This window comes from Antechinus flavipes, chromosome 2, assembly GCF_016432865.1.
Source record: "Antechinus flavipes isolate AdamAnt ecotype Samford, QLD, Australia chromosome 2, AdamAnt_v2, whole genome shotgun sequence".
NCBI lineage: Eukaryota > Metazoa > Chordata > Mammalia > Dasyuromorphia > Dasyuridae > Antechinus > Antechinus flavipes.
This window is the reverse complement of record NC_067399.1, coordinates 77,747,944-77,762,415: the sequence shown is the minus strand read 5'-3', so window position 1 is coordinate 77,762,415 and position 14,472 is coordinate 77,747,944. Positions and strand designations below refer to the sequence as shown.

The 14,472-nt window shown below is 36.0% G+C and overlaps 1 protein-coding gene across 1 annotated transcript in view; it reads right to left on the bottom strand.

Annotated features, from left to right (window-relative positions):
• WWOX (WW domain containing oxidoreductase) overlaps nucleotides 1–14,472 on the bottom strand; it is a 1,223,908-nt gene that overhangs the window by 537,872 nt on the left and 671,564 nt on the right. The gene's annotated exons all lie outside the window — the stretch shown is intronic.

Below are 14,472 nucleotides of genomic sequence, written 5' to 3'. Positions count from 1 at the left end.
AGTTCCCTTTCAACTCTAAATTCATGACCCAAAGATTTTTCTAAGTTTGGGAAAAACTGGAGATGGCATTGGTATAGGGAGCACCTACATCAGTGAAATTATAGATCTTTTAAAAATCTGAAATATCGTATACAGACCATAGGAAATCATTTACTTTTGCTTTTATGATCTTCTAAAGTAATGAAGAATTGGATTCAGGGCTCTCTTCACTTCCCAAAGAAGTCATTAATACATTTTATGAAGCCAGAATCCATTAGAGGACATTTATTGAATATCTATCTTCTCTAAGAGTTATCAAAGACAGTCTAGAAATGGCCTAGTACATATAGATTGCAGCATGGTTTTACAAACAGATACTGTCTACAGAGACCTCAATACAGAGCTTTATTCTACCTATGATATTTGAAAATGTCTAATTATTGACACACCTTGAAAACATATAAAATAGAGCTCCCCAGGATGGAATGATGGGTGCATTTGAAGTAGAAGCATATGCAATACATTCTCCTTTAAGGTTGATACAAAACAAATTGACAGTATTTTAAATAATTCATGGATTTAATGGTAGAAACTTATTCATACATGAATCCAGGCTAGGATGGTAAAATGCTGTAACTAATGGGAGGCAGAGGAACAGTTCATGCATTTTTTCCTAGATTTGTACATTTATACTTCGACTAGAGATTCTCTTTTCTCGCTGTCTCTATAAGAAGCCTGTGTAAAAAAAAATCGTAAGTTCCTCAAGGTATACTGAATTTGACACTCAAGGCTAGACTAATGAGTAAATTACATGACCTTATAGTCATTTGATATCTCTGAGCCTCAGTTTCCCTATCAGCAAAACAGGGAAGTTAAAACATCCACCACTTCTACAGCAGGAGGGAGAAAAGTGCTTTGACAATTGTAATATATCACAGAATCCAAGCTAATACATATGAGGTTGTTTTTAGTAATAGTGGTGGCCCATAAGAGGTGGGGGTGTTGAGCTGCAAATAACAAGTCTCTTAGCAAATACATTTAATGTGCCTTTTCTCTCTTCATTACTCAGCCTCATAAAGTATAAGCCTTCAAGTTCCAATAACAAATAAACCACAAGGAAGAGTTACAATTAAGGCAACCTGCTAACCTACATCATAAAACTGAATCTGTCTCCGAATGATTGTTCACTTAACCATGATAAATATTTAAAAAAACTCAACTGAACAATGCTTAAATAATTATAACAGCTGAAAATGAGGGAAGACTTTTAACTTTGATTTCTACTCTCTGAATGCCTATAATGCTTAATTTTAAATATGATTTAATAAAATGTGGACACCTTAGTTTTAGACAAGAAAGTGATTGTACCACACACTTATAGACCATGTTGAGATAGATTCAGATCATATTTCAAGCATTTTCTTAAAAGCCATTTACCTTGATCATTATGTGGGGAAAAAGAAAAGAAAAATGTGTAAATGAAATGGTAATTAAGCTATACTGATATGTTTTATTATCTACCACACAAGAAGCAGTATGGTATAATAGAAAAAGCAATGGATATGGAGTTAGGAGACGTGTTTCCTAAATACAGTTTGATAATTAGAAGTTGTGTGACACAGGTCTAGTCAGTTATCGTTGAGGTTGGTTTCTTTTTTAATTACATTTTTTCCAATTAATAAACATTTCAAATCTCTCCCTTCCACCTCAATTCTCTCCTGATCCCCTGGGGAGAGAAAGAGAGGAAGGAAGGAAGGAAGAAGGAAGAAAGGAAGGAAGGAAGGAAGGAAGGAAGGAAGGAAGGAAGGAAGGAAGGAAGGAAGGAAGGAAGGAAGGAAGGAAGGAAGGAAGAAGGAAGGAAAGAAAAACTAATATGCACAGTCATACAAAACAAATTTCCACACTGGCTATATCAAAATATGTATTTTTTTCCTATTTATGATTTCAGGACATTCCCTACTATAAAAATATTTAATATCAATATTTTCATAGTGATGTTATAAAGCTTTTCATTTTGGAGCAGTATGGGCTCAGAAAAATCATAATGGTCCAGTGATTCAAATAAAAAAAAAAAACTAGTCAGTGTAAAGTAGATTGCAATGTATTACTGATGATTTTAACATGCCAGAAGTGATGAAACAGACATAATTCAGGATATGCAAGACTAAAAAATAAGGTCAGTCACATATTAGGAGGGATGGCTTATAGATAGGTGTAATGTTCTCCACGTAACTGTAATGTTTTCTGGGAGCAGGTTTCTTGGGGGGCTTCTGGAGGCAGCCTTAGTTTCAGTTCAGAGTAATAATCAATCACCTCAAATGCAGCCATCTGTTAAAGTCCAATCCTTTATTATCTCTTCCAAAATAGCCCGGTTAGCTTTCCTTGGTTCCAGGAGCTCTTGTTGCTAGTTCTTTGCCTCTGCCAGTTTCAGCCTGCCAGCTTCCTCTGAATCCAAAGCCTCCAGCCAGCACAATGGTGCAATATTGAATGAATCTGACTCCTCCTCCGAGAGAGTAGGCTTGTGGGAGCTGTGACCTGTGGATCTCCTCCACTAAATCCTGACTTGCAAATCTCCCGGAAGTCTCTAGTTGGTATATGGGAGCTCCTCCTTATATATCATCTCTTAAAGGTGTGAACTCTAATGTGTGAACTCTCCCAAAGGTGTGAACTCCAATGTGTGAACCAAGTACATAAGTTTTGTTTCTATCAATTACAGTGACTTAGCACCTTGTTTCAAGTTATAGACAAAACACTTTACTGGTAGCCATGAAATACTGAAAGAACCAGAGAAGGGTCTCTAACACATTGGGTTGACACCATAAGAAAGTATGGAATGCGCATCATACAATTATATATAACCACTTCTTTGTATCTAATAGACACAAAAACATATTGGGTTTCTGAATGATATTTGGAATAGAGACCTACTGAAATTAATAATTTTGGTCAGCTTCTTTTATGATATTTTCTTGTCACAGAATCCTCTTGCTTTGAGTTCTCTATCAGCCTCTTGAAGAAAGGAATTGTCTTTTACCTCTTTTTTTTTTTATCCTCAGCATTTAAGATAGTTTCTGACATATAAATGGTACTTAGAAGATGTTAGTAAAGTTAGAAAAAGACTTTTAATATATTAGGCAGGTTTTTCATGGAGGATTGATAGAAAAATCTAACCCAGGAGGTTGGGTTAAAAGAATACTCTGGAGGAAGGAGGAGCCAAATCAATGAAATGATAGATCCATTTAAACACCTTGGTTCACCAAGACAAAGAACTGATATGTAGAAAACTAACAGAGCAATTCTCTTTCCTGTCATGACAGCATCTCTTATGAAGCTATTTTCACATTTTGTTTTCCTCAAGCTCATCTGTTGGCAAAGGCATCTACATTCTTTGAGGAGCTAACTCAAATCATAATTTTCCTGAGCCAATGGATAGCATAGGGCAGAAAAATGACCAGCTCTGAGTATAAACTGTTGTTTCAAGGGCCTGCAGATGAATTCCTTCTCTTCAGCAGTTCTGCAGCTGGTGGGATGGACAAGAATTTAGAGACTTTAAGGCATGAAATGAATATAGGAGTTATAAAAAAAAAATGAGACAGCAGCAAACAGATTAGGCTGAGGGGGAAATTGGCACCTGATTGGACATTCTTTGGCTCAAGGTGCTATCTTCCATTCACTTGAATGACAAACTGTCTGTCGTGAACATAGGGATTCCCCTAAATGTTAGCATGCTAAATGTTAAATGTTAAAGTCTCTGACCTAATACTAGCACAGCTCTGTATTTAACACTCACCCTTATAAGGAGTAAAGACAGAATGTGGGAGAAAAATCACAAGAAAGAAAGACGACCATTTTTTTAATCACTCCACCTTTCAGTTGAGATATAGGAAAGAGAATAACAATAATAACAATTATTATTGATGATGATCATAATATTGATGAAAATAATAATAACAATAATAATATTTAAGTTTTCCAAAGACCTATATGATTTCAAAATGCACTAGATAGGCATTTTATCTAATTTGATCATTATGATAGCCCTTTGAAGAGTGTCATTCCCTTTTCAAATGACCACATGATCATAAATCTTAAAAGTGAAAGAACCTAGATTTCAATTTTGGGCTTATAGTTCTAAATCAATGGTAGTTGACATTTTTTACAATGTTTTGAGACTGGCAAAGTGTTCTAAGGACATTATCTCATTTAATCCAGTAAAATAATGTTGTGGATTAGGTACAACATGTGTCATTTTCATTTTACAGGGGAGAAAGCAAGCCACATCTCAAAGAAGTTTGTCTGTGATCATACAAAGAGTAAGTGTTGGTAGTAAAGATTTACATCCTGATGATATACTAGTATATCACAATGCTTCTCTAACCAAATACTTTACCAAGAATTGAAAAAGAACTCTGAGACCAAAGGGAAAAGAATAAATACTGCCTGGTGTGATGCAAGGAGCCTAGATGGCCACTACCATCTGATTCCTCAGTTAGTTGCCTATTACTTGTGTGACTTTGGATAGCATCATCCCAAGGGCACTACGAACCTAAAAGTCTTTTAAGTCTTATGCGATTGAAACAAATGATGTCTAAGGCACTTCCTAAGATCTACAGACTTTTGTCCTGTGATTCCAATGTTGGGTTTTGAATTTTAAGAATTCGGTCATTTATAACTCAATTTAAAATAACAGCAAGAAGAAAACGTATTAAATGTCTTCTATATGTAAAGAGCCTGCTTCTCAGTACTGGGGAATAGGAAAGTGAAAAAAGGTAACATCCATTTTCAGAATGAGTTTAAAATCAAATAGTGGTTAATTTTGGGGGTTAAGGCACATATAAATAGGTTAGAATATGTTAAGGGTAGGGGACATAATAACTCTTGATCTTTCCATGGATCTTTGTGATTTCAATGTGCTCTATGCTATGTTAGAATATGTTAGGAGATGATAAGTACAAAGGACAGGTCAAATAGAGGGGATTAATAGATTAAATAAGGAAAAGATAGTTTCTGGCTGGAAGGAACAGAGAAGGCTTCCTAGAGGAAGTTTAAATTCCCTCGCTTGAAATTCATGGCTTATCCTCATTTGACACCATTCTGTCTTTCTAGCCTTATCTCATATGACTTCATTCCAAATAGAAGTAGACTATTTTTTTGTCCCCCGAACATGAAGTGTACTCTCCTCCCTCCATGCCTTTGCTTGTACTATTCCATATGACTGGATCTTCACTCCCTCTTAGTCTGTTGAATTTCAACTAAGCCTTTAAATCCTGATTCAAATGTTATCTTTTCTGGAAGCATTTCTTAATTACCCAATTGTCAAGAGGGAACCCCTCATGAACAAATCCTCAATGCAAGTATTAAGTAATATATTTGTAACATAAATATCTATACTGATATAATCTTTTTAGGCTGTGAATTGTTTGAGGGCAGAGACTGTATTTTATCTGCAAATGGTAGCGCTTTTGGTGCCCAAAGTAATACTCTGCACAAAACAGGCAACTGACAACCATTTGATGAATTGATTTGAAGTTAAGGGAGAAGGTGGAAGCTAAGCTGAGCCTCCCAGGGAGGAAGATCTTAGGAAAAGATATCAACGGGCTGAAAAGCCTCCCCAAGCCCTGTCAATTCAGAGAAAAGATTCCTATATTGTTATCATCATTTCATCAATATTTTTCAAAGGCAATGATATATGTAAAAATAGTTCCTATTTCTATAGCACCCTCAGGTTTATAAAACACTTTTCTAATAACACCTTTGAAATATGAACACCATTTTACAGATGAGTAAACTGAACCCTAGGAGAGGTTAAGGGACTAGTTTAGTGCCACACACATAGTAAGTGACCCTAGTGAGATTTGAGTCCTGTGTCCTGATTTCAAGTGTATTATTTGTACCATGACAACACACTACATTGTCTCAATAAAAAAAAGTGGTATCATTATTATTGAAATTCCTCACCCCCAAACCACCTTGGCAGCTTCCAGCACAGCTCTCACAGAAGTTCGTCTTCCTCTTCAGAGATGTTATTTAATCATGTTTAAAAGCATGTCTTTGCAAAATACCCACTTTGCATTAAGTAAAGGAGCCAGATACTCAGGCCCCCTTTTTAGGGGGCGAAATAGGAAGCATTATCCTTCCTTTCAGACTTCAGATGAGATGATGGCATATTCAGTACAGGTGAAAAGCTCACCTTGAGGAGGAATATACTTTATTAAAGAGCAGCACTAATGATATACATGGAAATACATTTCTTCTTACAAGTCAAAAGTGACGACACGTTGAAAGGTCCTTTAATAATTTAACGGCATGGATCTTATTCCTTGACAGAGGAGTGGCCTTGGGGTTTCATCCCAATTCTCAAACATTAAGTGACTATATAACAGCCTGGTAGTTTTCTTAAGAGTTAAAGTGCTATTCTGATTACTCTAAGCTGGGGTGGGAGGGATCTGCTGCCTCTGCAGTCTCCAGTCTCTGCCTTCGGGTCCAGAAGAACCTCTTAAGAAAGGACAAGCATAATGGGGGTAATAAAAGCATTCAGAGTCCCGTGGATGAAGAGCACGGAGATCTGTGAAATACAGAATGTCAGGACTGGAAAAGACCTGTAAGGTCGTCTCTCCCAACTCTCTCATTTGCTTAAGAAGAAGGCCAAGTCCCAAAAGGAGAGTGATATAATCCAAAAAAGGCAGGGAGTAGAAAATTCTGTACAAGCTAACTGCCCTGTGCCTAGTCCACTGCTTATTCCTCAGCAGAGTGAAACTTCTTTTCCAACAAAATAGGGTTCTCAGATACATATTCCTGGATTCATTTTTAAAAATTACATTTGGAAAAAAAATTATGTCAAATGATTTGAGGAGACTAAATTGAATATATTCTAGATTTTTTTTCTCTATGAAGTAATATCTCATCTTTCCAATAGTCAAATTTTTTGCTTCTGTTATATAAACAGATGAACAAACCATACAATGTCAAAAGATTGTGTATCGTTCACATTTTGTATCATTCACAAACTTGGATTTAAGGAAGTTACACAGAAAATATGGAGCCAAGGACAAGTAATGGAGAAAAAATAAAAAAGAATAGCACAAACAAGAGAACTGTTCGGTTCTGCACACATATATTGTATCTAGGGTATACTGTAACCTATTTAACATGTATAGGACTGCTTGCCATCTCGGGGAGGGGATGGAGGGAAGGAGGAGAAAAATCGAAACAAAAGCGAGTGCAAGGGATAATGTTGTAAAAAATTTCTTCTTCTTCTTCTTCTTCTTCTTCTTCTTCTTCTTCTTCTTCTTCTTCTTCTTCTTCTTCTTCTTCTTCTTCTTCTTCCTCTTCCTCTTCCTCTTCCTCCTCCTCCGCCAATTGGGGTTAAGTGACTTGCCCCAGGGTCACACAGCTAGGAAGTATCTGAGACCAGATTTAAACTCAGGTCCTCCTGACTTCAGTACTGGCACTCTATCCACTGTTCCACCTAGATGCCCCAACAGGCACTATTCTAAAATATACTACCAGCTGCTTATTGAACATGGGGAAAGGATATCATGATCACAAAGGCTTCATCAACAGCAGGCCTTGCCACATTCAAATAACTTTCTTTCTTGACAGGCTGATTAAACTGGTGGAACAAAGGAATAATAATACAGTTATCCCGGGTTTTCGCACAGCATGTAACAAAGTCTTACATGCTCCATTGTAAAGTTTGTAGCTGGGTAGATTCACAACTGGCTGAATGGCCAGAGCTAAAGTGTAGACATTCATGATTCAGTGCTTGGTCTTGTATTACTCTATATTTTTATTGATGACCTGTATATAAACACCTAGAGGCATAATTATTAAGCTTGTAATTTCACAAATTTAGGCGAGATTGTGAAGACATTGTACAAATGAATTAGGATCTAAAAGGATCCCACTAGTCTGGAATTTTACTCAATTTAAAGAAATGAAATTTACTAGAGATAAATATAAAGTCTTACACCTGAGTACGAAAATTAACTGCACATTATAAAATGGGGGAGATATATTCAGGTAATAGTTTATTTGAAAATGAGCTGGATATTTCAATAGACTTCAAACTCCACTAAAGACAACAGTGAAATAAGACAATCCTCTGTGTGTGTGTGTGTGTGTGTGTGTATTTGTGTATGTATGTAAACAATATAAGAAAGTCTAAAACTCAGAATAGGTTCAGAATATATATGTAGTATATATGCATAGGTATATATACATATGTGTGTATATATAGACACACATATACATATATAGAGAGGGATTCATTAAAAGTATAGTGGTTATAGAAGTGATAATACTATTATACTCTGACTCAGTTATATCCAAAGAGCAATGATGATGATGATGATTGTAATGTTCTCTTGTTGAGTTTTCTTGGGGTCTCTGGGAGAAGCCTTCGTTTCAGTTCAGCAATCCCCACAAGTGCAGCCAGATGTTAAAGTCCAAACCTTTCATTGTTTCTTTCAAAGTCTTGTCTCCTTTCCTGGGGCTCAGTTAGCTTTCTTAGAGGCCTATCTCTCTCCTTGGTTCTGAGAGCTTGAGCTACTGCTGCCAGTCCTTTGTGTTCTCTGCCTCTGCCAGCTTCTTGAGGTCCTCTTGAGTGTGTCTTGGTTTCTGTGGGGGAGGCAGGAGGACTACCACCAAGGTCTTTGTCTTCTAGTTCTAATTCTGGCTGAGTTTGTCCTAGCTTATATGTTCTCTTATTATAGGTGTGAATCTTGTGGAATTATAGTAAGTACTAAGTACATGTACTGAACTAGAGAACTTTTAAGCACCATGCTAAACAATCATTGTCTTTATCATTTCCATTGAATTAGCATCTTGTTTCAAGTTCTGGCCCATAACATCTCCCACTTTCTGTTGTTTTAGAACATGGGGGTTATGCCTTCCCTGATTTCTCAAAGAAATGAGAACCCCAAAAAAGAGGTGATCACACCTTCCCTGATTCCTCAAAAAAGGGGCGAAAACACCAAAAAAAGGAGGTTATCACGTGGATGGGCCAGAACTTGAAACAGTGATTTAAATGACTTGCCCAGAGTCACAAAGTTAGTAAAAATCTGAGGATAGATTTGAATTCAGGTCTTCCCGACTCCATGTGCAGCATTCTATCCACTGAGCCATCTTGGTGCCCGAGTACTTAAGTATGAAATATATTTAGTTCTGGGCACTAAATTTTGAGAAGCACATTGGTTAACTGGACAGTTTTCAAAGGAAGATGACAAGAATGGTAAAGAGACTCAGCATCTTTCATGAGAAGGAACTGAAACCTGGAGAAGGGAAAACTTTGAGAAGAAGGGGGATGGATGAGAGTTGTTTTTAAGTATCTGAAGAATTATCAAGTATAAAAGAAATTAAAACTGTGTTATTTGACTCCAAAGAACAGAATTAGAAGCAATGGATATTTGTTACCAAAAAAGACATATTTAAACTCTGTATGAAAGGGTACAAAACTTTTAATGATTACAAATTTACAGGAATAGAATGGGTTTGCCTTGTGAAGCAGTGAGCTCTCCCTCACTAGAACTCTTAAAGTGAAGGCTATCTCTGCTCCCTTACTCATGTGTAATAGAGAAGGCCCTTGTTCAGGTGTAGATAGAATTAGATGGATCCTGGGATCCCTGTTAAATTCTGAAATTTTCTCATTTTGTTACAATCATTTCAAAAAAGTACAAGATCTGAAAGGGAAGGGTCATTCTCCACTGAGGGTTAGAAATGGAGATTTTTTTTTTCTCTCTTTGTCACTCTCTCAAACTTTGTTACAGAGGGCAAATCTCTGGGCAAAAGAAATAGAGGGATATAGTGAGAAATGAAGGTGATGTAAAAATACTAGGTATCAATTCTTTTGCAAGGAAAGGAGCAACAACATTTTAGAGGATTCCCTCTGGTTCTTTTAATATATCACGGATACCAATGTAGCCCTCAGGCCATCCATCTGTTATCTATAATCATAGCTACATGATAGGTCTACCTTCTTTTCTGTTCATACATGTATATTTTACTCAATGTGCCAATTTCTATAGGAAGAGAATAAAATCATCTCAACTTATTACAATCCAATTCAAAGCAACAACAGTTGTAAAGTTAGCTCTTCTCCATTTTAACTCATCTGAAAATCACTTCATTTAAGTCAGTAACCATTATAGAAGCTAACAGAGCACTGGATCCTTGCACCTTATTTTCATATTATTAAATGTGCATTTTCAACTTAAAAATCCAAAGCCAGTGTCACAAGTGATTTAAATTGCAACCATATTTCTTCTGGCAAAAAGACAGGTAGAGAAGCTTTCTACTGTTTATTTTCTCTAATAGGAAAGGCCATGCATATATTATCTTTCTTTGATATGTCCTTTAAGCTCCCCATGACTCCTTTCATTTAATCAGGGCCAGAAATAATTAGCATGAGGTTCTCTGAACATTCATATCATACCGTTAAGAGACCTCCACACATAATAAGTCAACTGAGGCACATATATAACTAAAATCTTGCTCTCAATTCAATTTTGATACCTTTAGAATTTTTCTTAAAGGAATTGATGCTTCTACATCATTTTGTAGTTTAAAAGGCAATTCCCTTACAAAAATTCCCTTACAAAAAAAATTCCCTTACATTATGAGATGTAATTCAAATATTATTCCTGTTTGATAAACAACAACAATAATAATTGCAATAAGTAGCATTTACATAGAACTTGAAAGTTTGAAAAATGTGTCAACTTGTTTGTGAGGTTGATACTTATTACATAATAAAGAAACTGGTTATAGATTGGAAAACAGGTTTATAGAAGGGACTTGACCAAGATCACATAGTCAGTGTAACAGACAGGATTAAACATAGGCCTTTTGAATTGAATTGAATTTTCTTCAAATTCAATGTTTCTTCCATGAAACCTTTTGGTTCTTAGTGTCACTTTTTAGGAAAGGTGATTGATAAAACTGTCATGTTTCAGGAAGATGGCAAGAGAAGCTGACACTATGACAAATTGAGATTAGTTGAAGGAACTGAGGACATCTATCCTCAGGGAAAAATAAGTTTTTGTGGAGATGGGAGGTGGGTAGGAATGAAGGTCAATATCTCTGTCTAAGTATCGGAAAACTGATTTTCTATTTGGTTTCATGGGACAGAATTAGGGGCAATAGGAGGAAACTTCATGAGGGAGATTTCAACTTCAGATAATTAATCACTTTCTAATAATTAGAATCGTCCCAAAGTAAACTATATTGCCTTAGGAGATAGCTGGTTCCCCTAGGAATCTTGTAAAGGAGGCTGAATGATCATTTGGTGGTGATGATATAAGAGGGAGGTGATTCTTGTTTAGATATAAATTAGGATAGATAGCCTCTAAAATCCCTTCTGATCCTTTGGCCTGTGATTTGGCATATCAAAAAATAATATGTCAGGATTTGGGAAAACTGATGATACTTCTTGGTGAATGCATCTTTTAGTTTAAGTTCTACTGATAAATAACAAAAAATTCAAAATGGCTAAAAATATACCACTGAGGGAAATCCCTATTCAAGGATTTTTCCCCCTTTTTACTTGTTATTTCCAAATGACCTTATCAATAATTTATTCAAGTGATACTCAAATACAGAACAATGCTGCTCCTTTAAGAAAACATTATTTTTCCTGAGGCCCTATCAAGGTAAATTTCATCAGTATTCAAAGAATGAGCAAAGCACTTCAACAATTTATTTCAATAAAAGAAGACTTAGCTGAAAGGAGTATAAATGATGAGAACTTGCTTTAAACTGATTTATTCCCCGCAGCAATGAAAGGAATGTTTCTTCACTCAGCTGTTTAATATGCAAATATGCAGAGCACCCAGCTCCTGACAGCACATCATTAATAAAACCCTGCGCTAAGCAGAGCTCCCGATATTTCATCCTGATGAAAATACATGATGATGATTTTCGACTGGATAATTTCAGGGTGGGAACAATGTGCTCTCCTAGTGAGGAAACTCACAAGCCAGAGTTCAGGCTGTGGCTCTTTAATAAGTGATCTGCTCACTACAACAAACAGTTATTGGTTATGGAGGGAAGCCCTGAAAGAAGATAAACAAAGAGTTTAGGGAGACCAATTTAAATGGCAGAATGAATTTGTGAACCATCAAGGGAGAGAAGACTTGAAGCACAGAGAGCCTTGCATATAATCAACAGAATCATGAAATCATTAAAAAAAAAAAAATCACACACACACACATCCCCTAAAAAACAAAACAAAACAAAACAAAACATCAAAAATATGGATCAGGAAGAAGACTCAGCAATCCTTTGGTCTTATCCTTTTCATTTTATAGGTGAAGAAACTGATATTCAGAAAGAAGGGACTTGGCTAAAGTGGCAAGTTAGTGGGAGAGTCAAGGCTAGAACTCAGGAGAGGCAAGAGGTTCAAGAAAATCACTTTGGAGGCTGAGTGAAGTATGGGCTGGAGCAAGGAGATATGGAGGTAGAGAGAATGAGAAGGCTATACTCTAGACATCAGATGATGAAAGCTTATACTAGTATGGTGGCTATGTGAGTACAGAAAAGGGGACATATGGCAGAGATTGTAAAGGCAAAAATGATGAGATTTGGAAATGCATGTGAAGTAAGTGTCAGAGAGGAACTGAGGATGACATAAAAATTGTGAGACTGGATTACTGGGAAGATGATGGGGTTCTAGGTAGTAAAAAAAGAAAGTCTAGACACATAGGAAATAGCATCATCTACACCATTAAAATATCTTCTTTGCCATTCTCCTTCCACAATCTCTACTTTGTCAACCTCTCCATCCTTCAAATTCTAACTCAAATGCAACCTTTCTTCATGAAGATTTTGCAGAATTATAAATAATCTCTGCCGGAGTCTTGCAAAACACAATCTACCACTCTTAACTTTATACCCTATCCTATTCTGCATTATGGCTATGTACATATCATAGACCCAGAGCTGGAAAAATATTTAGGACATAGAATGGTAAAGCTAGAAGAAAGTAAAGAAGAAAATGGAATATAAGAGCTTGGAATTTAGAACTGTACATTTGATGGGGAGACAAAACAGTGAAGGTTACTCTAGAATGTTAAAGTAAAAAAAAAAGCATCTTAAACAGCAATAGTTAAACTCTTTAATTTAACAAAAAAACTTAAGCCAAAGAGAAAAGTGAAATAACTTCTCCAACATCATAGAATTAGCAAGTGACAGAGCTGATACTTGAACCTACTACATTCCTGTCTCCTTGTCTAAATGTTCTTTCCACTATGCTGTATAACTGGATTAGATAATGTATTATAGTGCTTTATGATTCTGGGAGATGTTTTCTATAAATATTATATGTTCTTATTGATAAAATGTTGACTAGAACATAATGTATTAAGGCTGATTGCTATTACTTATTTTAGAAAGAAATTTGTTGCAGATATACCAGCAGAGAAATGTGCAGCATAAGTGTATTTTTGTGCAATTTCTATAAATTTAGAGTTTGTCTTATAATATTTTACCTTAATTTTTTAACCATATGATCAAAAATGGAATTATCAAAAATATAATTGTGGTGAAAGGATTAGAGAAGTTGGGGGGAAAGGATGAAGATAAAGAAGAAAAAGTAGATTGCTAGTATTTAAGAAATAATGAAAATACATAAATATAAGCTGAGGGAAATGGTAGAAGCATTAGAGGTCATTTGGCTATTACTCTTATTGTTACTACTGTTGTTGCATCATGTCTGACTATTCATGACCCTATTTTGGATTTTCTTGGCAAAAATACTGGAGATGTTTGCCATTTCCTTCTCCAGATCATTTTTATAGATGATGAAACAGAATTTCAGTGACTTGCTCAGGGTCACACAGTTAACAGGCCAGATTTGAACTTAGGAAGATGAAGCTTCCTGATTTCACATCTGGTACTTTGTTTAATGCACTACCTAGTTTGCCTCTACTACTCTTATCACTACATTACTATCCAAAGTATATGTTATTAGAAATAGAAAATTTCTAACATGAAATGAAATTTGTAATGTGAGAGTAGTATGTTGAATTGTCAGTAACTTTTAGAACAGATTATTTAGCATAGTCAGTCAAGAAAGCACTAGCTAAAATAAAATGGTGGATGGTAAATGAGTCACTTCTCATTTCCCCCCATCTTATCTATTTTTTCTTGAATTTTCTCAGTTTAATGTTAAGGACCATGACTACGTGAAGGAGCAGGTCAATTCTCTGAGAGCCTCCACAGCTGTGGATCATAACAGTGGAAGGAGTTGCAAAGCAGCTTTTACAGATGTTCCTTGTGGATTGGGAATGAAATAAATTGGAGGCAAGAGGGAAGAAGAGAAAGGTCAGAGAACGCAACTGCCTCTCATTCTCCTTGTATCATCATCCTCCTCTCACATGGAGAGATCCATTCTACAGGTCTGAGTTAGACCTCCAACAGCCACTGGCAGGTGGCTCCTGTATCACAACAGTCTAAATGAAAAAAAAAAAAAAAAAGGAAAAAATTAAGGTGGTCATC